Source organism: Atractosteus spatula, chromosome 3 (genome assembly GCF_055471065.1).
Source record: "Atractosteus spatula isolate fAtrSpa1 chromosome 3, fAtrSpa1.hap1, whole genome shotgun sequence".
In the NCBI taxonomy this organism is placed as follows: Eukaryota; Metazoa; Chordata; class Actinopteri; order Semionotiformes; family Lepisosteidae; genus Atractosteus; species Atractosteus spatula.
In genome coordinates, this window is record NC_142708.1 from 24072028 (window position 1) to 24098414 (window position 26387).

At 36.8% G+C, this 26387-nt stretch overlaps 1 non-coding gene across 1 annotated transcript; it reads right to left on the reverse strand.

The window, feature by feature from the left end:
- Window positions 1–1386: 1386 nt before the first annotated feature.
- trnal-caa (transfer RNA leucine (anticodon CAA)) lies at window positions 1387–1468 on the reverse strand. The gene has a single exon. It is a non-coding gene; the product is annotated as a tRNA-Leu (tRNA).
- Window positions 1469–26387: the final 24919 nt, after the last annotated feature.

Consider the following 26387-nt stretch of genomic DNA (forward strand, 5'->3'; position numbering starts at 1 on the left):
TTAAAGCCAACACTAACTAGCCGGTCAGTGAGCATCAGCAGCGCACCGTCGCAAGCCGCACAGCACAGCCTGGCACGGAGCCAGAGAGCGCGGATTGGACAGCAACAAGCCTGCAGCTGATTGTTTGTGCCTGCAGGAGATCTGAATCCCCAGAGATTGGATGAGTATTCAACTTCAATGCATTACAGCTCGAGAATTCAATTGTTATCCAAACCAGTTGATATCAATTTAATTCCTAAGAGTTATGTACTTGTTTTGAGTATCTAATGTAGAAGTTATAACCAAGTTCATTTACGAAACGGTCTTAATGAATGATATACTGAACGTATGTCCTCTTGATGTGTAACACTTCGTAACTGATTGAATATATATCTTTTGTATTCTGATAACCCTCTCGATAAGATCTGTTAGGTTTAAGGCATACTCTATGTATTAATAAATGTATCCTCGTGTATTAGTACCTGCGTGTGTGCGTTGTTTGAGTTATGTCGCATGGTTGGATTCTAAAGCCATCAAAAGAATCAATTTTGTGATTTACTGCTACAATTAATAATTGTCTCAGTAAATGCCCAAACCCTACAGAACTGGTGCCTTCAGAGAGCCACTATGATTACATATTTGGCGTCCCTGAACGGCTATGAAACACGACATACATATAGCTAGATATCTCAGCATTGTAAAAAATGAATTAAATTTCATGCTCTCTAATTATTTTTTTTCATTTTCATTGCAGTAAAATAAATCAGATGTCACTTACATATATAACTCACCAAGCTGTGTAATACAATAAAATGGTCTGTGACATCAGAAGTCTCTGAAGAGTTTATTAACAGATCAATAATGTAAAAAAGGAGGCTCAATGATAATTATTAAAGGCAGTCCCATTTGAAATAACTGTTAAATGTTTAAAGGAGAAAAGTTTAATGGGTCAAACTCACAGCTACACTTTATGCCCTTTATTGTGTTAAGCTTAATCAAAAGAATTTAATGAAGTTTACACTGATTTATAAATCAAAGGCTGAACAAATGGTGACCACAGAGAAAATTCCTGAACTTAGGCTATCAGCAGTCCTCACTTATAATAAGATAAGATAAGATCACTTTATTAGACCTATACAGTTTCTTGCATTAGGAATTTGTCTTTTTGCATACACCAGCTTGCTCTCCATGAGACACACAGAAAAACAGATGGGGATAGAGAGACCTGGGGTCAGAGCGCAGGGTCAGCCACTGTACAGCACCCCTGGAGTAGTTGGGGTTAAGGGCCTTACTCAGGTGCAATAGAGTAGGATTCCTCTGCTGGCTTTGGTATTTGAACCAGCAACCTTCCAACCACAGGTGCAGATCCTTAGCCACAGAGCCACCGCTCTGCCCAAACAGCCCTCACATCACAGACAGGATTCGAACCTGTGCTGGGAAACCCCATTGGATTTTGAGTCCAATGCCTTAACCACTTGGCGACCATGACTGGTGGCTTACAAAAGAGATGTGACAATATTTTTTTGCAGAGGATGAGTGTATAGTTCTGTTTGCATATTTCTACATACACTATTATTACAAAATTAATTATAGTCATGATCCAATAATCCTCTGTAACATTCAAACCTGTTAACTGCTGCCCATGTTTGAGTGACCTCTGAAAATGTAAGTGTGAGGAAAGTTAGTTAAATTTTAAATATTTACAGTTTGTAGTAGAGACAAGACAAACATAGGGAATTAATACAGTCTGAATTATAGACATGAATACAAACCAAAATAAATTAGAACTAACTACAGTATATATCATTTTTGGAAACTCCCTCATCCAATACTGCCTGTCTCTTTGTCAATCAGAACCACATTATTGATTTTTGTCTTCTAGTCTACACTACCTCTGGATTAAACATTTCTCTATCATTATTTGAAGACAAGTTTAATAATTATATATATATAATGTAAAAATATGTTTTAAAAGTATGCCAAAAATAGAAGGATATGGCAATGATTTACAAAATATTTGAAAATTTTTCTAAATTGCTTCAAATTCAGTGCATTGACAGACAGTTAAGTCCTTGTTTAAAAGGGATTATTACTCTTCTGTTTTGTAAAAAAGTCAAAACGTGTGAATTTAAGAATGTCTACAAACTGGAGGAGGCTATTCAACCCATTGATCCAAGGATCTCAACCAGCTGTTTCTTGAAGGAAGCCAGGGTAGTGGTTTTATCAACACGGCTGAGTAGCTTCCATACTCTCACAATGCTTTGTGTAAAGAAGTACCTGAAGAAAGCCATTGAGTTGACTTTGTCAATGTTTGTGAGAATTTTAAACATTTATATCAGGGTGCCTCATAGCCCTCTGTGTTGAAGGATAAAAGGAATCAGTTTACTCAGAGTTGCATTATGATCTCATGATATTTAATACAAGTGAATTCAAAGCCTCTGAAGCAATACCTATACTACAATAGAGTAAAATACTGTAGTTATTCAAAATGAACCTCATTTTTCTCGAATGAATTATTCAGAGCCCTGGCTGAAATTAATCTTAAATGACTGTCAACAAGTTCCATATTGAAATACTGAAATTATTTGTAGTAAAATAATGTAGGCAATAGGAAACAGAACAGAAGTTGGTTTAACGTAACATTATATCTTGTAAGTTGGATTCTAAAAAATGGAAAGAACTAATAGGACCCACAAATCCAAAATGGAGCCTATTTACAGTTTATCATTAAATGCAGATTTCTATGACAAAGCTGTCCAGAAAATAACATTTAGTTGTGATCCATGAATGCCAGGTAAAGACATTTGGTTTCTATTAGACATTTCTTTTAGTAAGCTACTTTTGTTTTTTAATAGCTTCAGTAGCACCTACTGTGCGAAATGTAACATTTCAGGGCAAGGAAACAAGCAGTTTCTGGTCTCCTCTATTTTTTTCTATTTGAGCTCATCTTATCTGCACTGTATAGAACATTTGAGGGTGAACTTTTGTATATTTTTACAAAAATAAAAGTAGCTTTTGTACCTAATTATTTCTACAATTATTTTTTCAAGGACATGGATCTTATAGAAAATGCTGCTAAACCTGGCTTGTGAGAAACATGTTACACTCATTGTTGTAAATGGTTGTAAATGACGCATTCAGAATCATTTAATTTCTTCTCATCCAAGACACACGGTTGGTCAATAAAGTTGTGGCAGCATATCTGGCATTAACTTATTAATTTAATGGTATCCTTGATAACAGAGATATTATGTTTTTTAGCAGAGGTGTATAACATTACAAAAAGAAAAATGAATGCACACATAAAGTTAATAAATTGCTGCAGAGAATCAACCTGAAAGAATTAACAAAGCAAGACATGCTCACTCAACTCACAAAGCTTTATTATGTGAAATATACATAGTCTAGAGTTGAGCATATTTCTGTAGATACATTTTCATGGTTCATACTATTGATTAATAACTATAAAAATGACTTATCTGTGTTTTATTGTATAGCTCACATAATAAAGCTTAGTTACCTCTTTAATAAACAATGTAATAGCGATTGTTATAAATTTAAGTCATTGTATCTTTTAAATGTTGCAAATATTAGCTGACTTGTATGAGTTTCTAAAAAATTATGTGTATGTCTATACTCGTGTTCTAAACTCGTAATTCCCTAACTCACTACTTGATTGTTTAATTGGAAAATTATTTTAGTAGAATTCTCATATATTATTTTTTCAGCCATTTATTGTTATGTGACATAAGAGCTGTTCTGAGTCAAATGTTTACATCCTGATTTTTTGGGCTGAGACATTGATAGAGTTTAATTATAATGAAATTGCTCTTTAATTATTTAATTTATCATGGGTACCCATAATGCTTTTGTAAATTGCCACCTCAGATACTGACAACTTTGCTGATGGTGTGTTACCAGTAATGCAATTAACTCATTAGGAGTTTGGCTCGAAGAGTGAGGAGGAGTCATTAGCTCATTAACTGGCACATCTCATTGCAATCTACTAAGCATGTAATTCCTAACAATAGACATCTATCTGTCTTACATATGGATACAGATTAATATTTCAAATACCAAGGAGCCGTATAAATGACTGTAGTCCCATATAGTCCATTGATGCAGTCTTACATCTTCTTTCCTTGTCTTAGGGACACTATGTCTCTGACAATGGCCAGACCAGTTGATGATGTATAAGTTCTTTGCACTTACAACCATCTGTAAATTAAGTAAATGCTAAATTTGGTCTTGATTCAGCACATTCAAATGTGTAACTATAGTAACTCTAAGATCAGACCAATTTTGACATAGACATGGTAAAATACTGTCATTTCTCTGTACTAAAATTAATATTTAGTAATGTATTAAAAATGTATGGTAAAATGTTTATATATACACATTATAGACAAGGGAAAGACAGCTATAAATCTCCTGATGCAGAAACCAACAATGTTATTCTGATAAATTTGTACGTTATTTAAAAAAAGTTTTTCATTTCGTAAAGAAGCTTAGTTTTTAAAGCAGGATAGTGACATCTCAGCAAAGTATTGTCTGGCTTCAAAACAGATGATCCGGCGTGAACAGGTGTATCTCATGCTCCGGACACGGCCCTCACAGCTTGCTGGGGAACTTTTTTGTACTTTTTTCTCCATTTACATGCATTCCAAGAGTGGTGATGTACTAGGCCCCCTCATCGGGGCACCAGGACACGTGGCACACATAGTCAGAGACATCAGGACTCTCAGGCTGAGTTTCCAACTTTCCCATGCCACTGTCCTGTTCAATCTCCTCCAAGATCATAAATGAGGTCCCTGGCCAAACCAATTCCTCCATGTCTCTTCCACAATCCCCTCCAGGACACCAAAAACTCTGTCCCTCTTTAGCACACATTCTCAAACAGTCTACTCTCTCAATGTCCTCTGTGATTGGTGTTCTAGTTCTCTTCCATTTTTCTTCTCAAAGTGTTTACAGAATGACAGCAACAATAAATAAAAAGAATACATGAGATAAAACACACTTACAATACACAGAGGAGACCGTATATGGTGGTTCTAAGTATAGTAGGAGCAGAGGGGTAAAGAATGGAACCAGTTAAGTATAGGCTCTTCTAAAGAAGAAGGTTTTGAGTCTGGATTTGAAGGAGTTTAGAGAAGGTGACTCTCTGACATCCTTGGGGAGAGAGTTCCAGAGCTTGGGGGCATAACAGGAGAAGGCCCTGTCACCCATACAATGTAGACGGGCTTGCAGGACAGTTAGGAGACCAGAATTTGAAAAGTGAAGGTTGTGAGGTGGGGAGTAGGGCGATAATAATTCAGATTGGTACTGAGGTGCCAAGCCATGCAGAGCCTTATAGGTGAGCAAGAGGATTTTAAAGTCCACACGGAATTTGACAAGAAGCCAGTGCAAGGACTCCAGGATAGGAGTAATATGAACATGGTCAGGATTCTGGCTGCTGAATTTTGGACATACTGCAGTTTGTTCAATGTAAATGTGAACAGCGAGTAGAGCATTACAGTAGTCAATTCCAGAAAACACAAATGTGTTGATCAGCTTTTCAGCCACAGTTAGTGATAGCATAGGGCGTAGTCTAGTGATATTTCTGAGGTGAAAAAAAGATGTTTTGACAATATGCTGCACATGTTTTGTTGTAGGCCAGAAACTTCAGCTAACCTGCTCCTAGAGTTGAATCATCTTCACTTGATTCGAATCATTCAATTATCAATGAATTAGTGAAGGTTAAGGAAAGCTACAATACATGTAAATAACTGTACTTGGTGCTGTATATAAATAGCTAACAGTGGAAGCTGGTTCTGTACGGTTGAAGAGAAACTGATGTGAGTCTTGATTGAATAAAGCTTGCTCTGCATCCTGTGTGACATTGTGGATTTTAATATGTTCAGGCCTCATGAGTCATCTTATGTACTGTAGGTTGAAGCCTGTCACACCATGTTAAGCTTGTTCCTATTCTTGGATATACTGTAGTCAATGAACTAACAGAAAGACCATAAGAAGGAGACAGTAAAAACCATTATAAAATCAAAACTAGAGGAAAATGAAATTACTCAAACAATGCAAAGAAGTAATTTGTGTCTTCTCCAATAGCTTTTGTCCCTGAATTCAATTATCTTTTTTTCTTTTTGAGTGCAGTAAACAATGATATGATTTAAAGTCAAATTAGGGAGAAAATGTCCAACACAGGTATTTATTACTAATTCTGTATGTTGAGTGTTTGGCATTGTTGTGAAACACACACACCACTGTGATGAAAAAATATCATTTTTATGGACAAACATGACAATATTTGTAAGAAAATCTAACCTTTATTCTTGAATGCATTTGTAGTGGTGTGTAAACATTACGCAGCTCTCACGTTGTCATTGGACCTCTTTTTGCTTCTACAGTCCGTTCAAAATAAAATCATTGGAGCACCATATTTATATCACATTAATATCAGAAATATCCTGCACGAAACTAATCTGTGCTCTCCAGGTAGTATACCTTCCTCCAGTCCTTCCCTGACCCTTTTATATGTTTTAACAAAATCTTCATTCTCTGCCATGTGTAGGCTTGGCTATATCTGTAAAATTTGAAATAGTTTTAGAGTATACACAAAAACTGTTATTATAATTACAAGGTTTGGCAAAGTAAGTACAGAATACTACATCTGGTGCAGCAGAGCTCAACTGCTCACATGTTTCCAGCTGTGTAGACTATACCAGGTTCATTACAAAATGTTTCGAGTATAGGATGCATGAGAATGCTACTTTGTTTATGAAGGTGTGTTTTTGGTGATGTCATTAAACATTATTATAAATTCCCTGAGAACATTTATTCTACACCGATGATGTTATCATTTGTATTGAGGTATAAAGAAGACAAATCGATTTTGAGCTATAGGCCTACTGATAACAATTGTCACTTTAACAGTAAAATGTGCTCTTATGAACCAGTCAGTGTTTGAAACTAATCTACATAAAGTGGAGGGGCTCTTTCAGTCTCAGCATGTAACTGGTGTTATAGACTCACATTGTAATTGTGCATGTGCAAATAATGGTCAGAAAATTCAAATGTACTGAAAAGCTGAGAGGGAGACTTTGCACAACAGGGACTCCTATACTTCTTTACAAAGAGTGTATTTTCATTGATAAACCTTTCTTGATTAATCCAAAGATGTTTAAAATGTTTTACTTTATCCATAAAAAAACATAGTGTTTATAAAAACATATTCTTATTAAAGTCCAGACAGAAAAAGTGCATTATGTAAAAATGTACTCTTGTCAGTATTTGCTTAGTATTAAATGTCATGATATCCTAATGCAAAATTGTTTTACTTAAAAATCAATAACCCCTTTAAAACAAGAGTTTAACTGTCAATGGATTGCATTTGATGCGATTTAGAAATTATGTCATAAAAAGTTTTGTGCTCATATATTTTGCATACATTTAAAACAACACCTACTTCTGTTCATTTTCTTTTTTAATTCTCTAAAGAAATAATGACAGAGAAGAGCTCTAGCCAATTAGACAGTGATTACTGTGACTGCATCATTTCTTGATCATCTGTAGCAACCAAAAATCAATATTGTGATTCTAACTGATGAAGGAGCAGGGAATTTTGAAGAAGGGAGTTTGGCATTTCAGGGCAAGAAGCAGGATGCAGGGAGTTTTGGAAGGATGGAGAATGGATTCTTGAGGGAAGATGAGAGAGACAAGAAAGGAGTCAGGAGGAGTTAGAACTTGAAGCTTGCGCCAGGCAAGTGCCCCTACTTCATGATCATCCAAACCAAACCCTGACTGGAGCTAAGTATTAGAATGTTTCTAGAGAGAGCTTGCTATTCTGTGCTTTTAGGAAATTTGGATTTCCTGGGTAAAAGATACCTCAGTTAGAGACATCTTTCCTGCTTAGAGTGCATTTATAGAATAGAACGATAGGCTCCCATTTATTTTGTGGCATCTGGGGTGCAGAGACAGATCAAACTGTAGGTTGCATTGCACATATTCAGAAAGCATCTTATCTCTTCTTTGGCCTCTGTAGGGATTAATTAAGAGTTTCATACTTAGTGGAAGTCTAGGTTTTTATTGGGTGATTAGAATGTTAGGACTCTGAACCATCTTGTTTGTAAATACTGTACATTGATTAACTTGTTTGTTGTAAGTTGTGTGCAGTGTAGTTTGTTTAACCAATATGCCTGGATTATTACTCTTTTCACCAAAGCTGTAGTAGAGTAGTTTATTGCCATTTGTACAGTACATGTACATTTGAATTCTTAATCACACTGATCCCTCAGGACATACACAGTAAAACAGACAACACCACACAATGACAGTACATTAGAAACATAATAAATAATAACAACAGGAACAATAAATATGTTGTGGACAATAAATATGTAGTAGTGAAAAAAGAAAAAAACGTAGTAGACCATGCAAAAAATGCATAGTGCAGATGTGTACTGAGTCTGAGGCATTGCAGTTAGCTGTTGAGGATGTGTTCTGAAGTGGGATAGAATCTGTTCTAGTGGTTTATGTCTAGTGGTCCATGTTTTAATAGTGTGGTACTGCTTGCCAGAGCACAGGGGGGAGAACAGTTTGTGGCCGAGATGGTTGGGATCCTGAATGATAGATTGGGCTTTATTGAGACAGGGGATGGTGTGAATCTCACCGATTGATGGTAAATCACGTCCTATAATCCTATGTGATGTGGCCACAGCCCTTTGTAGTGCATCTCTGTCATTGTAGTATTGCTCCATCATACAGTGATGCCACTTTCTATGTTGCCACGGTAAAAGTTCATGAGGAACAGTATCCCCATACTGAATTTCTTTAAGCACTGCAGAAAGCGCAAGCCCTGTTTTGCCTTTTTCAGACTGGCTACAGTGTTGTGAGACCAATGCAGTCAGTGGAGATCTGCAGGCCAAGGGACCTGAAGCAATTGACAGTTTCTACTGCTGTACCATCAATGCTGATTGGGGCGTGAGGCCCTCTGGGTCTCCTGAAGTCCACAATTAGTTATTTTGTCTTTATGACATTTAGGGCCAGATTGTTGTCAAGACACCATCTTCTTCACCTCACTCCTGTAAGCGGACTCATCATTGCTGTTGATCAGCCCAATTACAGTGGTGTCATCTGCAAACCTAATAATGTGGTTGCTGCTGTAAGTGTCTGTACAGCTGTAGGTGAACAAACAGTATAGCCTAGGATTAAGACAGCAGCCTTTGGGAGCTCTAGTGTTTAGGATCACTGTAGAGGAGATATTGTTGCCAATTTTTACCAACTGAGGTCTGCTCATCAGGAAATCCAGTATCCAGTTGCAGATTGAGTTGCATAAGCCCAGATTCCTAAGTTTTGGGACCAGCATGGTGGGAACAATTGTGTTGAAGGCTGAGGAGTGATCTATAAACAGCATCCTAACATAGGTACCCTGCCTGTCTAAATGTTTTCAGACAGTATGTAGTGATAGAGATAATGCATCGTCCAACTGACCTATTTGGGTGATATGCAAACTGAAGTGGGTAAAAGGAGTTTGGGATCGTGCAATTTATATATGTCAATACTAGGCTTTCCAGGCACTTCATGACCATTAAAGTGAGTGTATCACAGGGAGGGCTGGAGGGGTGCCTACGTGAGTTCTTTTAAAGTAGAAGTATAGCTCAGCCATCATTTAGCACTTAGGTGCAAAAGCGGTGGTTTATTTGGACAGTGCTCCCCAAAAACCAACAAAACAATTATATATAGTGAAACAAATAACAAAATAGAACAAAAATACACAATAAAATACACAAATCCTTCCTCAGAGAGTTATAAGCCAGGAGTCCCACAACACTTACAGTAGATCCTATCAGCTAACTCTCCCTTGGCCTAGCGAAGGAGCCTCCTACAGTAGATATGTACAGTAAAAGCATTTAATGATCTATTGTATTCTGCTTTGACGTTACTTCCCAGATACTGTATCTCAATTTTGGATTTTCTTTTGCTTCTCTTCCTTTCTATTTTAGCTTGAATGTCCACAGTTATTTGAACAAACATCATATTTTGAATGTTTTTTACACAGATTTAAACAGATTACGTTTTAAACAGGTTTAAACTACTCTGACAGAATTCTGTTAATCCTCCTGAAACAATAAATATGTCTTGCTATGCAAGTCCATAAAAATAGTCTCCAAATGCATTAAATGTTCCTTACTCAAGTTTATTTGATATATTTTATATTTTTTTTAAATCAGGGACATGTTATAACCCACTTACATCAATAAAGTTTAGGTGATTAAATATAAGTTTGTAATTGAATTAAACTTAAAAACCTATTTCAGAGTAAAGCGCCTCTAATACATTTGACACTAAGTTACAAAATAAATCACCCTTCCCTGACATAATACATAAAAAGCATTCTGTCAAGTACCAGTCAAGTGTAGTTTTCAAAGATCTTAGTGATTATTGTTTCATACCATGGGTTAGAAGTGTCTTGGAAAGAGAATCCTTACCCACTGGGTTTATCTAAAAAATGCTTCAGGAATTTCAATGAATAGGCTTTTCTATATAATCTGCCTTTAATAAACTGGAGCACCATTTGTCTTGTCACATCAGTTGAAGATGACAGTATCTTTTTTTAAAGACTCTTTTAGCACTTGGGACACTAAGCATGAACCAATTATGAATTTTAGAATTTAATAAATGCAAAAGTCCTTGGTTTAGCCCAATTTGTCAGCTTTAATTAAACAAAAGGCTCTGTTTTGGAGTCCTGCTGCCTGGCTTTGCTTCAGATAAGTTAGAAATAAATATAAATATCTACAAACCATTAGAAGCACTAAAATAATCTATTCCAAACATTAATTATCTTACTTCATAATCAATAAAACAAAAATAAAATTGTTTAAAATTCAGTTAACTTCAACGACCGCTGAATTAGAAGAATGTTGCTAAATCAACAGTATTAAGTTGTAGGAGGGTGGTAGGTTGGTGTGCTTCCTCAAGCTGCATGTGTGGATGACTGCTTAGTAAACGTGAAGGTTCCATGCACAAAATATTCTGAGCCTTACAACAATTTAGGAAGTAACAATTTCACTTTACCATAGATGAATCTGGAAAACAGAGTTGTGCAGTTTGTGAACAATGCATTCTTTTTCGACAAATAATTTCAGTGAATCAAAAGATTTGATCGACCTTTCATGGATGAGTCATTTGTTTTATTCATTCAATACTTTTGGCACAGTTAGGTGAATTAAGCATTAGCCAATGAGAGTCAACACAGGAAATAATTTGAAAGTTAAAACTTTTATTCCACAATTAGAGCTCAATGAACAAAGGGGGTGTCACGATCGTAATCCCTCCTCTTAATGGTGCTCCGGCTCTTTCACATTTCAGTTGATTATGTGCACCTGCCTCCAATCCTGCCCCTCCTTCGTTAAGCCAGATGCTCTTACTATTCTGGGCTCTGCTTTGGAAGATGGACGCCCGGAGGCCTGCCTACCACCAAGTCGCCCTACGTTCGTGGCTTGAGGGCATATGCCTCCTATCGGTGTCCTGACCTTGCTGAGTCCGGGGTGCAGAGTGCCTGGCCTTGTGCAACTGCTTTTATTCCCTGTCCCTGCGCTGGATCAAGTTCCGGTTTTTAACTGTGGTTTGCTTTCGTCTCGTTTGGATTACCTGGTTCTGGACTTTTGGACTTCAACCTGGATTTTCCCTTTGGACTCTCTTGGACTAGTTCGCCATGGACACACCCCCCCCCCGAGCACCAGTCCACTGTCGTCATGCCCCCCTGTTTTTCAACCTGCCCAGTTCCTCATTGTCTCCTCCCCACTGTCCGTTTCCACTTACTCTCAGATTTTACCGTCTGCATAGGGTCCTATTTAATGCATCACAACAGGGGAGAATCAATACAGAATATAATGGAATATAATATATATTAAACAACCATAAATGCTCAAATTTCATTGGTTCTAGGCTGAGGTATAGTTAGTTAAAACATTGATACATGGGTGGCATGGTGGTTACTACCTCACAGTTCTTTGGTCCTGGGTGTTGTGAAGTTTTATATGCTATCCCCATGTTCATATTGATTTCCAGTGGGTTATCCAGTTTCTTCACCCTTTCCAAAGAGATGCTGCTAAGGTTAATTAGTATCTCTAAACTGTCACTGTGTGTGTCTCTGTACTGTATATATGCCTTGCAATGGACTGATGTTTTTAATGTCTCTCAGTGTGTGTAGCTATGTAATTGTCAGATATGAAAAACGCTCAACTGAAAATTGAGAATTTCATTATACATATGTAAGTCTGTTGCTATTAGCACCAAGAATTTCTAGTTCTAATTAATTTTAATTTCTTGCAGGCTGATTATTCTTTATATCCCATGGGGGAAATTATGACTCAGGAATATGAACTGGAGATAAGAATAACACAGCAAGACTACTATCACCGTCTTTAACATTAAATCAATCTGCTAATAAATAAGGCATCCAAAAAATACAAAAACCTAGATTTTTTTGGGCCAAATTTTAGTTAGACCTGTTTCTAAAATATCAAATCTTGAAACATTTTTCCCTTTATGCAGGAATGCATTTTTTATTATAGCAAACTCTTTAACGTTTGTTTTTTAACAATTCATTACAGTATCTATTTTTTTTCAGAAAATATTTTGTTACCAGCAATATTAATTAACAATATTTTACTTTTCTGTATCTAAAGTCCAGATTTTATCAATTTAATCAGTCTTAAAATTATGAACATTTTTCCCTTTATGCAGGAATGCATTTTTTATTATAGCAAACTCTTTAACGTTTGTTTTTTAACAATTCATTACAGTATCTATTTTTTTTCAGAAAATATTTTGTTACCAGCAATATTAATTAACAGTATTTTACTTTTCTGTATCTAAAGTCCAGATCTTATCAATTTAATCAGTCTTAAAATTATGGACATTTTTCCCTTTATGCAGGAATGCATTTTTTATTATAGCAAACTCTTTAACGTTTATCTCTTATCAATTTAATCAGTCTTAAAATGATGGATATTGAAGTGTATATAGTATTCTGACAGACAAATGTGCAGGTAGATGTCTGTATCTACATCCTGAGCTCTAAAAGAGAAATACAAATCACAAGACAAAAAGTCTCCTCAATTTATCTTAACGGCTGCTCGTTGGTTCAGCCCAGGGGCCAGGGGTGTCTGTGTGAAATTTGTTGTGCTCTCCAGAGAAATCACTGTGACTGCAGACAGTTCAAAACCCATTATGGTTCCTCCAGAATCAAACATGCGATGCACTGATCGATGTCAGAGGGTCACAAAATAAGACTGAAGAGCTTTAATGCTGCTGGTTGTATTCATTCTTTTGTTTCCTCCATAGAATAAAGCAAATGGAAACAAAGCAAGGGGGTGGTGGTATGGAAATAAATACTCCCATCAGACTGTTCGCTTTATTCTCCTTTTCTGATGCTAGAAGGAGGTCTTGTTTTTTAATAATAAATCACAACAGCACAATCGCAAAGCTGAAGAAATTAGATTCAGACCCCTGGGGCAAATTAATATCCTTAGCCATAAAGAGACAGGAGCATTGACTTATAATTACTATCTTACATGTCATTTTTATATAAAGAATATTTCTTTATATATATAAATGAACATAATGTAATTTATCTTTGTTGACTCCATTTGGTATAGTGAGTCATGTTTCCTTAAAGAGTTGTGAGAGAAAAACAGATCTCATATTTAAATTGGCTTAAAATAAAATTGATTTATGCTAATGTCTTTCATAGCAGCCATCATCAAGTGACGTTGTGACAACATAAATCACGCATGTGTGGCTTTTAACTTCCATACAGTTGCACACATGTTCATGAAATTAAGCATATAAATAAGGTAATGGTCGATCCATTTCTAAACTGTACACTTTTATTTAAACAAAATATGAAACATGCTTCCATGTTGAAGCAACATGCTATTTTTTTCTAGCATAATAACCACTTAAGAAAACAAACTTTGATTACATGCTTAATAACTTACAGTAATTTTCTACCTCATAGTAAAAAAAATAATATTTAGAGGTAAAGGTTTCAAAACAAAAATAAAAAACAGTCCGAGCAACACGTTTTTCATTTTTTCTCAAGTAACTCCATTATTGTTTTCTTATTTCTGGGCTTGTAGTTCATAAACGTTTTAACAAAAATATAATTTTAGATTTTTTTCACAGAAGTGAGGCGCAAACATATTCAAAAAGCTTTCCTTTCCAGGGAATAAAGTCTTTGTACAATGATTTACCCTTTTTTGGAAGGAAAAAACACACTTTCATGTATTGTAATTTCAAGCAGTCACATGCGTGATCAGCACTATTTTATCTTTTTGTCTGGGTATATCTAATAAAAGATATCTAAAAATAAATTTCAGTGTTTTCTACAGAAAGTGCTTGAATTATGTGTTTTTCCTTCTGTAAAAATAACAAGAGCTCTTTTTGGATTTTAGTGCTTTCTGAGGGGTGGGATTCTCATTTCTAAGGCTTACTCATCAGTGAAAGGCAAATCTTACAACGGATATAAACAAGTACCCTGAAATCCTTCAATAGAAAGCTTACAAAAGGGATACAGCTTCTTTGAAAGTGCAGGGCATTTTATAAACCTGCGACCTTCACATCTGAGACTGTGACTCTATTGTTATAAATCCGTAATTTGTTCATTCTGCAGTGCCTGAGTAACAAGATCAAACAGCAGTGTCAGGATCCCAGAGCGCTGTTTGTCATCAACTCTTTATTCTCAGGCAGCTGAATTGGGAAGCGGGCAAGTCTTTCCTCACACAGAGCACACACAGACACAGGCAGCCTCTTGTTGGCAGGCCTTTGCTGCAGAATGAATGCATGCTGTGAATGTAGACCATTTGTCTGTTGATTACTGCAGGCCCCAGGGGATCTGTGTTGGCTCTCATTTCTAACTCTCTCTTTTTCACAGTGTCAACTTTCTCTCCACTGCCCTACCACCAGTACCAGAGAGTATACATCATAAAGAGTACTCCTACCCATTTTCTGTGTGATCCTTTTTATAAGTGAAATTGTGGTACTTATTTTTACATTTTTTCACTAACACTTACCAAGGTTAGTAAGACCAAGACATCTAAAGTGTGCAGTTCCTATACACCTGCACACAAGCATAGAGGTAACAACACAAGATTGTTTTATTCTGCAATACATTTCTTTAATTTTTTCATATTTTATGTTATTATGCTTAATTATATATTTCAATTATTAAATAATTCACAATAATTGCTTATAACGCTCTGAACCCTAAAAAAGTCTGCATTCTAAAACATATTAAACCCATTTGATTTTTCATTTGACATTTTACCACATTTTATTAATAAATCGTGTTACCACAATGATTTGTAAACTCTGTTTTCTCAATCAAATTTAATTTTTTAATTAAAATGAACATATTGTAAAGTTACACTACAGAAATGTTTTTAACATAAACACTTAATTGAATTATATTTTACAGGCATCTAATAACCATTATGCCAGCAAGAATTACTACTGCCTTCTTGCAAGGGAGGCTACACAAACTATCAGCTTCTTCCTACTTAAGACTGGGGGAAGGGTGGGACTGATAATTGGGCTAAACAGTCCAGGCTAAAGAGACTATTACCATTTCAAAGTAAGAAAGTGTGACTAGACACAGGAAGTCAGAGCTTAACAGCCTATATATTAACTAACTGCTAACTTCAGTAAGCACCAATTGTAGAAAAAAATGTCAAATGGCTAGTGTTATGCACATTCATTATAAAACATAAAATGAAACATTCTTTATAAAACACTACATATATTTTTATGAGATCCAGAGAAAAACAATGTAATGAAACTATTGTATATTTGTATATACTGTATGTATTGTAATCTTCTTCTCACAAACTATATAAGAACAGTTGGAATTTGAGATTTTGCTAATTATCTCGGTGCTTGTTGCGACAAAATTACATGACCTTTTTGAGAATAAAATAATACAATTTTGTGAGTGTTTTTAAGAAACTGAAAATGGAGTACAACAACACACATGTAACAGAAGTAAAAGGAAAGAAAACATAAACCACTACAAATTGACTCAGTAAAATAAATATAAATGTATGAAACTAAATTACCTTAAATTACTAAAATTCTTTAAGGGAGTTTAAAAAATGTCAACCCTTGCAGAACCTCTAGGGATTTAAGCAAAGTTCCACATACTGTATGTAGTGTTTTACATGAGAAAAGTCTATCACCCATTGTGATAATCAAACTCTTATATCTTTGTATATATGTTGATTGCAAAATCCAACCCATGAATTCAATATTTGCTGGAAATACCTTGAAAACAATTGTCTTTTTGGGTAAGTCTCTACTGATTTTGCACATTGGCTTGGTGCAGTTTTTGTCCATTCTTCTTGGCAGATTTTCTCAAGGTCCCTCAAATAAATTTGGGATTGCTTATAGACAGGATTTCAAGTTTTTCTACAAACTGTCTTTGGCATTATGCTTTGGATCATTGTCCCACTAAGAGGTTATGCTTTGTCCCAGTTTTAGATGTAAAGCATATTTTCCTCTATGATTTGTCAGTACTTTACTCCATCTCCATCATCAAGTTCTACTCAGTCATTTTTATTGTAAATACCTTTTCATTTTCTATAAATTTGGGCTTCAGAGGTGTGCTGGAGAGTAAAAAGTTACATGTTGTGTAGCTGTTGATAATCCATAACTTTGGGGATGGTGGTGATATTATTCTTCTTTATGATAGCACAAATTAAAATTCCAAAGATTCACAGAATCAAAAGACAGCAGCAGGTCTAAAGTAATGATGGTGAAAAAGATTCTAGTTTTTTGATTAAACACAAAAACATTTGTATCACCTCAAACCTGGTCTATCCCTTAAGTCCCTCAGTGGTATGGTCTTCCAGTTTATTTCCTAAGGATCCACAAAATACAAAACAGCTAGAATGAAACCCCTATACAATAAGACTTTGACTCTGTGAGATGCAGTTCTTTGAATATGTCCCACCACTACCATTATCAGTCAAATGTTGGATATAACTAAAATAAAAATATGCCAGGATCCAGTGATGCCAGAAGAGGGAATTCAGAGGATCCCAGCAACGTTTTAGCTGCAAAGTCAACAAAATGCTAGGGTAGTTTAGCGCTTAAATCAAATTAAGTAATTTTTTAATGCTTTAATGCACTAGCTAGAACTGTGTTTGTTTTGTCATTCTATATTTGACTCATCCTGTTCTGCATAATCAGCATTATTAGTATTGTCAGCTGTGATTCCGGAATATGCTTCCAGTTCCGGTTGAGAGCTCCTTTGAATAATAATAAAAATAGTAATAATAATATTAATAATTGCTTACACTTATGTAGTGCTTTTCTGGACACTCCACTCAAAGAGCTTTACAGGGAATGGGGACTCCCCTCCACCACCACCAATGTACAGCCCCACCTGGATGATGCGATGGCAGCCATAGTGCACCAGAATGCTCACCACACATCAGCTATTAGTGGGAAGGAGAGCAGAGTAATGAAGCCAATTCATAGATGGGAATTATTAGGAGGCCATGATTTGTAAAGGCCAATGGGAAATTTGACCAGGATGCCGGGGTAACACCCCTACTTGTTTTGAGAAATCGCCCTGGGATTTTTAAAGACCACAGAGAGTCAGGACCTCAGTTTTACATCTCATCCAAAGGACGGCACCTTTTTACAGTATAGTGTCCCCGTCACAATACTGGGGAATTTGGACTCACATAGGCCGCAGGGTGAGCGCCCCCTGCTGGCCCCACTTACACTTCTTCTAGCAGCAACCTTAGGTTTTCCCAGGAGGTCTCTTCTTGATCTCAGTGCTGCTTTTGACACTGTTAACTGTGATATCTTACTTTCTTTCTTTCTTTAAACTGTGTTTAAAGACTCCTTCAAATCTAGACTCAAAACTTTATTCTATAGAAGGGCCTTTACTTAGCTGATTCTGTTTTTTACCCCTCTGCTCAACCATATTCAGTACCCCCATCTACTGTCTCCTCTCTGTGTATTTTTATTGTGCGTATCTTGTGTATTTTCTTATTGTTGTTGTCATTCTGTAAAGCACTTTGAGAAGCCACCTTTAAAGGCACTATATAAAATAAAGAGTTTTATTATTATAGTTCTTATTATTATTGGCTATTTTTGAAAATAGTATGTATTTATTTTTTATTTTAGCTGTATTGTTTCCCAACAAAAACAGCTGATTAAAGTTGGTCTGTATTTTTTGGGATGTTTCATCTCTTATGATCAAATTGGTAGTTAGAATGTGTTTCAGCAATCCAAAGTCCCAGAGCATGAGGAAGAACTAGGCAAAAAAAAAATATTGTAGGAAAGTGTTTTTCATCCTTTGTACATCCTGCTGCATCGGTCCCATAATTTAAGTTAAACCCTTTTACCATGCACACTTCATTCTCAGAATATAACTGTGAATTGAGAAAGCTTAAGGTAAAAGCTATAAGGTGAAGTGATGAACACATATATACTGTATGTAGTCTATGTTTTCAAGTCTTTGAAAATAAAGTAGACATTCCTATTGAAATATGCTTGTAAAATTTATTGCAAATTGAAAGAGAAGATGTAATTAACTATATACGTGCCATCAAAGAAAATCAGAAAATAGTGCAGGAATATATGATGTGCATCATTACATTACATCATTAGATTTCCAAACAAATTGACCATGGTATTCAGCCTCAGAAAAGTATAGAGATCAGTGTCCATATGTATGTAATAATGAAGCATGAAATTATGATACACAGTGCTCAATGGACTTTATGAATGGAGCATGCTCAAATCATTCTGTAATGCCATTTTGAACAGGTGTAACAGATTCAGAATTAACTGGTCCCACATGAGCAAACTGCTTAGAACAGAAGATGACATTGGCAGATGTTATACCTGCATTCACACATAAGGCACAAATCCTTTACTAAAATCTCATCAAGAAATGTTTAGCTATAGTTCATTGTTGATTTAAATTCCTTTTTGTTTTTTTTTATCTATGATTATACAAAGGTTAATTACAAATGTTAATGCTTCATAAATTTGAAAATAAAAAAGTAAACAGTAAAACAATATACATATTTTAATAAATAAGTGAACATTTTTTGTCTCATAATTTTAAACCTTAGATTGGGTGATACGTCAATACAAATGAAAGGTATTGACTTTGTAATATCAGGTTTCAGACTGTGTTCTTTGTTCTTAACAGATCTTTGGGGACTTTGGAGACTTTGGTTAAGGTGCTGCATGGTGGTTATAATATCCAATGGTGCATAACTGTCTGGAAAAGATATTACTATGAAGGATAAGATAGTGACAGATTGCTTTGTGAGAATGCCACCATCTTGGCTCAAAACCTAGGCCCTGTGTTGTAACCTTGAGCCAATATGGCTGCCTGCTAATTAGGATAAATTTCAGTATAAGGCATAGTCAGTTTGCACGAGTAATTGGCACTCAAAGTAAATTAAATTCTATTTGAGGGAAAGGAGCTGTTGGAATAGGTTCAGGTGGAATTAACCACTGCTCTGGGCTTGTTAAGAGGCTTATAAGACTATTCAGGAGAAAAATGGGTTTAGTCTATTTCTAGTCTCTTGTCTGGTGGACCACAAACAGAAAACAGAAAACCAGGTTGTTGCTGTGTCAGAGACACATGTATTTTATAGAGATATGTCCCTGGCCAAACAGGATCAGCTGGGAAAGTTAATGAAGATAAAGAGCATTATTTAATTAGTGTAGACAGAAGGAGTTGGGTCTCCCTTTAATGTTATTCAATATCACAGTGCCTGGTTTAAACATTGAGTATTAGAGTGTAATTCAATTTATGAAAAATATTACTTTGTTTCTCTGCAAAACTATTATGATTACTGTCTAATATTAGACATTTTTCACACATATTATCCAATCTTGAACTCATTCTGTTATATAATGTTCTTTACTCATATTTCATTAAGGGTATGAATAACTTTGGGGAGTACTGTATGCATTTTAAGTAGTATGTGAGTAGGACAACCATAAAGTTAAACATTTCAGATTCACTGCAAGTTACGTACGACTAGAGTTATATAATGTAGTTTAAACATTACTTGGGTCCCTCAGAAAAACACAATAAGTAATTCCAGTTGGAATTCAAAATAGTAATAAAACTTTATTGTTACAATAATAATGTTACATTATTTGAGTGTATGAAACACAAAGTAAATTCCCCCAAAACAATATAATACTTGATGCAGAAGAGTCTGTACATCTCCATGAATGGGCAGTACATTTATTTTCGTGCACACAATAATTGAATCATATTGCTATTCTCAGGGTTTGTTTCACATTCATTTGTACACAATCAGCAATCTTATGACATATTCTTGTCTTTACTGCAGGCGGTGTGCAATCATGGGCTCATTCCAAAGTGTGAGAGCACTTCATCTATTCAGACCCACAAAGGCAGCTCTTTAAGATTGTGGATGGTATTATTTGGAAACACCTCCATATATTACATGTACATGACTGACAGGTACACCATTTTGTTTTCTGAACCATACAGTATATAAACATCGTCGTTCCACCACCAGGTCTGTTTGTCGATAAAGCGCCGGTTTGGTTTTGTGGTTCCCAGGGTGGTTGCGGCGCATGTCTTGACGCATTCAGCCAGGTCGTTCCAATCTTCGCCGACTGTTGATCTTGGATTGGGCACCAATGGTCCTAGTGTCGCCTTCACGACAGCTCGATGTTCTGGTAATTTCCACCATTTGATGCGTTCAATCTTGGTGGTTGGTCGCGCCGGGGTTTGGACTAGGCGGACTTTGGCATCCAACACCAATAGCCGATGTTGTGGGGCGATGCTGTTGTACGGGATTACTTTGGTGTCAGTGACCATTTTGAAGTCTCATCGTCTCACCATCCAGTAGTCAATCTGAGATGTTCGACCGCCGCTGTAGTAGGTGATGAGGTGTGATTCCCGCTTTTTGAAGAAGGTGTTGGTAATGGCCAGATCCCAGGCAACCAAGGCAAAAAAGGACGCCTACAAGACCTGGCGGCAGACAAAATGCCCAGAAGATCTTGTACGATACCACGCACTGAAATCCACCGCAAAGCGAACTGTGGCGACTGCAAAGGCGGCGCACTACCAGGACCTTTATGATCAAATGGACACGCCTGGTGGGGCAAACAAGATCTACCAACTCGCCCGCGCACGCGACCGCGCCACACAAGACCTAGGACACGTTATTAACATCAAAGATGAAAATGGACAGATGCTGCAGAAGCCAAAAGACATCCTCCGGCGCTGGAAGGACTACTTCGAGAAAATATGCAACGAGGAATTTCCGCATCCTCCACTACCAGCAGCCGATACCATCTCCGGCCCAGTACCCACCATCACAATCGCAGAAGTAACCACCGCCATCAACAAGATGAAAAGTGGCAAAGCAACTGGCCTAGACGACATCCCAGCCGAAGTATGGAAGCTCCTTGGAACACAAGGAGCAGCATGGCTCGCGGACCTCTTCAATAAGATCACTGAGGAAAAGGCACCCCCGGAAACGTGGCAAACCAGCATCACAGTGCCAATTTGCAAAGGCAAAGGTGACGTTAATGACTGCTCCAATTACAGGCCGATCCGGCTGCTGTGCCATACAATGAAGATTTTCGAGCGTGTGCTGGACGCACGACTAAGAACCATCGTCGATATCTCGCCAAACCAATGCAGCTTTGTGAAAAACTGCGGAACAACAGACGCCATACACGCAGCCCACCTACTGATGGAAAGGCACCACGAGAAGAGGAAAACGATCCACATGGCATTTCTCGACCTGGAAAAGGCATTCGACAGGGTACCGCACGATCTCATCTGGCTGGTGCTGCGACAGCACCACGTCCCCGAAGCCTATGTCAGCTGGACAAAGCTCCTTTACCAAAAGGCCACTAGCTCAGTATGTTGCGCAGCTGGAACCTCAGACACCTTCCCGATCAATGTTGGCGTCCACCAAGGCTCAGCCTTGTCTCCTCTGCTATTCATACTTTGCATGGATACAGTGACCAAAGATATCCAAATGAGGCATCCATGGATGATATTGTATGCTGACGATGTTATGATAGCAAGTGAAACGCGACACAGCCTCGAACAACAAGTACAGGAGTGGAAGACGCGCCTTGAACGATTCGGGATGAAATTGAACATCAAGAAGACGGAGTACCTGGAATGCGGTGATCAAACCAATGGCACAATCGCAGCTGGTGGGGTCCAACTGAACAAAGTGACACAGTTCAAGTACCTAGGCTCATGTGTCAACTCCAACTGTACTACCCTCCAAGACGCCAAGACGCGAGTCAGCGCCGCTTGGATGAAATGGCGGCAGGTCACTGAAGTACTATGCGACAAGAAGATCCCTTTACACCTAAAATCCAAAGTCTACCGCTCAGTGGTCAGACCAGTGGCCCTATACGGAACTGAATGCTGGCCACCGACAAAGAAACATGAACAGGCACTCCATACGATGGAAATGTAAATGCTGCGATGAACCCTCAGCTTGACAAGACTAGACCATGTCATGAATGAAGGGGTGCGAAAAACATTCAGAGTCGCCCCAATCACTAAGAAAATGAGGGAATCGCGCCTGCGATGGTATGGACACGTGCTCCGCAGCAATGACACATCAATGGCAAAGACTGCCCTCGAATTGAATGTGGAAGGCCGCCGGCCCCATGGACGACCATTTACGCGCTGGGTGGATCGGCTGAAAGACGACATGCGCCTCGTAAAAGTCACCCGCCGAGATGCCGTAGACCGTACGAAGTGGAAAAATCGGTGCAAACAAGCAGACCCCACATAAGTGGGAAAATGCAAAGAAGAAGAAGAAGAAGAAGAAGACAGTATATAAACATAGTCAATGATATTTATAACATCATCCTAAAACTCCAGACCAGTGTAGAGTCAGCAGGGAGATTAGCACAAGTATGATATAATGCATTTTAATATGGATTTGGCCTACATTAAGATTCAAACGGATGACAGGATGATTGTTCATTGTTTTCTCACCTGTATTATTCTTTCCTATGTAAACCACCTTGTGCTCATAATTCAAACTTGGTGAATAAAGTTGTCTTTGAAGAGACAGGTTTAACTTTCATTTAAACAAATTCACACTAGATTATGCTAGAGTACCATATGCTGTACATATGACAGAAGTCCAACCCCTTTCATAATACTATAGTATTTTAGTTGTATATGTTTCATATTCATATTGATTCATATTGATTAGACTAATCAAAAACTGCCAAAGGGATTAAGTTTCTAATGTAGGTAAAATTTAGCATTTTCTTATTGGCCCTTATCTAACCTTGCTATTGTTTTTAATTAGTTTGAAAATAAAATAATATTAATAAATAATAAATAATATTGCAATCTTTTATCTAATCAACAATCTAATTGACTCTTTAATTTATTAGTTAATAGACTAAAGTTTAATATTTGTTAACTTTGTTAATGAGAGCTACAGTGTAGCTAATTTGGTCAAAGAATTCAAAGGTGAATTAATTAAATTTAATTATTTGATTAGTTAAACTGTTTTTGCATCAATTCAACCTTTTGTTCCAAAAGAAGTTATATGATAATTCAAGTGATAAGCTGCACAACTCATAATCAGAGACTTTTTGTGGAATATATATAATTATGCAAGAATGGAAAATTAAAAAGAAAAAGTCTGATGAATCATCTTCTATGTTCAATTGAAAAAAAGCATCTAATTAATACAATAAAATTATTTTTCTTATCAGCAAGTGCTGTTCAGTGAACCTTGTGCCATTTCCATTTACAGCAAGTGCTTTTAATTTCTGACTCAGTTCCTTTCATTTAGCTGTAAAACCTCAGCAGCAACAAACCTTTTGGTTTCCTTTTGCAAACCATTTTTTGTCTGTTTCCCCATACAACAAGAAATAACCTATGCCGTTTTTCAATGTTTTTTTGCTATCTGTGTTATTGTTATGTTGTAGAGAGTACAATGGAATCTGCTCTCACAGTCTATGTAGTTAATATTCACAGCTAGCCCACAGCTGTGCTCCATTACATTACAAAGGACAGGAAAAGAGACAGCAAAATAGGGTGAAGTAATGAGAAAGCTATTCATTCCACACTACACACTCACTGCTGTACAGCTTTGTGAGAGACAAAAAAAAAGCTTAGTTCAGAACCACTTATAAAAGTACTCCTTTCATTTAATTTTTAAAGGGAATTAAAAAAGTTTTTTTCATGTTTATCTTCTATAAATAAAAAACATAACTATTCATCAATTAACTATGTATGACATCAAGACAGTAGCAATAAGCCTTCTTGGAAATTGATTCAGTGTGCATCTCTAACTTGCACATTATGATAAAAGTGTGTTTATCCAATAATATATAGCTGTAAAGGCAAAATAATCAAATATTCAGGCTTAAGGTGTTATGAAACATGAGGAACGTGAATTGCTTTGAAAAGTATTTAGTGACCAGAAACATTAATTAACATTTGTGCTTAGATTACAGTAAACCTTTAATTTAAGCACATATGCACAGCTAAAAAAAAAAAAAAAAAAGAATAATAAATACAAATATAAATCTAATCAGTGGCTCTCTTTCACGCTACTCTTCCTTTTGCCCAGCATCTTCTACTGCCCACCACAGAGTGGTGCTAGCCACTAGGGCTGCCACCTCTTTGCTGACTCACTGTTACGGAATATTAATGAGGACCTTATGCAGAAAAATCTGGACGAACTCCAGAGGCATAGTCGATTTAACAGTCAGAGGTCCGAAAGCCGAAGGAAAACAAACCGGTGCAAAAGTACAAAATCAGAAGCAGAGCTGTAAGCCATGAGGAAGCCGAGAGTCTAAGCCAGAACGATAACCAAAGTACCAAAACAAAACTAGGAGACGTAGTCGGAGAACAAGCCAGGGTCAGGAAGCCAAAAACCAAGATGTAACTAATCGCAGGAAGACGGGATAGCTCAAACCAGGAAAACCTAATACTGAGCACAGGGGAGAGTGTGAAGCAGCATTAAATAGGCTGGGGTAAAAGGGCTAATTGGGAATCGTGCTGGAATGCGAGGTGGAATGACGAGTCCTCTGGGGGCGTGGTGTAACACTCATTCTGTCACCTGCAGCAGAAGCGCTTCTCAGGTATTCTCAGGTCCAGATTATATATGAACTTAATCTATTCCACTGGAAATTTGTTTTCCTCTCCGCTGCATCCACGTGGTCTTTTATTGCTACATTGTTAAATGCTTTAGTTTTTAATAATGCATTCCATCGCATTTCAGACCATGTCTCCCAATAATTGGTTCTCCACACTCTCCTGTTCCACACTGGTATGCACAACTGCATACATCATACAGTTTTTTTTTAGTTTGTTACATGCAAATTTGACTAGGTTCCTGAGAGACTGTATCAAAACTGACTCACTGAGTGCCCAGTGTTAGAAATCTGTCAATATTTTGGAGGTTTTCTTGCAAGGGATATAACAAATCACTGATTTCTGACCAGCTCCATTATTTCCTCATCTAGGAGAGTTAAAGCCAAAATACTAAGCATGCTACCTATTTCTTATATTCATCACCATATTTTGTCACTATCAGAATTAAAAAAAATAGTTTCTGTTTTGTTTTGGATATTGTACTATTTAAAATAATACATTACCAGTTTTTTTCTTCAGTTCTGTAAAGTAATTTAAGACCAGTGTTTTACACTATTGTATATCAGTTTTACAATAATAGTGTAAAAATGTCAGATCTTAATGACGTGCCATGCTTGCAGTGTTCTTGAAGGATATGTGCTAATCAGTTTAGGTGTGTTTATATCAGAAACAATCTAAGGATTGCCAGGCCACTATGTGAATCCAGCAATTCTACATTTAGGTTTAGCTATGGGTCAACCAGATAAGCAAGAAATAAAAATCAACACTGCTCACTAATATTAAAAGCTACATTAGGTAGCAATATGGGTAAAATGTTATTATTTCATGGTTTTCTTCCAGGTTAGGGAGTTACTTGGGGGTCCACTTAGGGTTTTGTGGCATTTTACATAGCAATTTCAGGTTATTTTTTATGGAAGTTGTTTTTTCTGGAGATGCTATTTGTCATTTGCATCTTTAATTTGCATGTTCTTTGGAATATGCTGCCTTTGATACTTGATATACCAGCTTTTTCTCATGCACTGATATCCAGAGTTGCATAATGCTGTGTTGTGTTGAAATGTTGAAGGCTCAAGAAGATACTTTTGCATTTCATTTAATCTCCTCTGATGACAGGTGCCTACATAAGGGTTCAAAAAGTGATGGCATGTCTTCACCACACTATGATGCTGTACCTGTGTTGCTGTCTTCACACAAACCTTAATCAGCGACAGTAGTAACAGCTGCTCCTGGG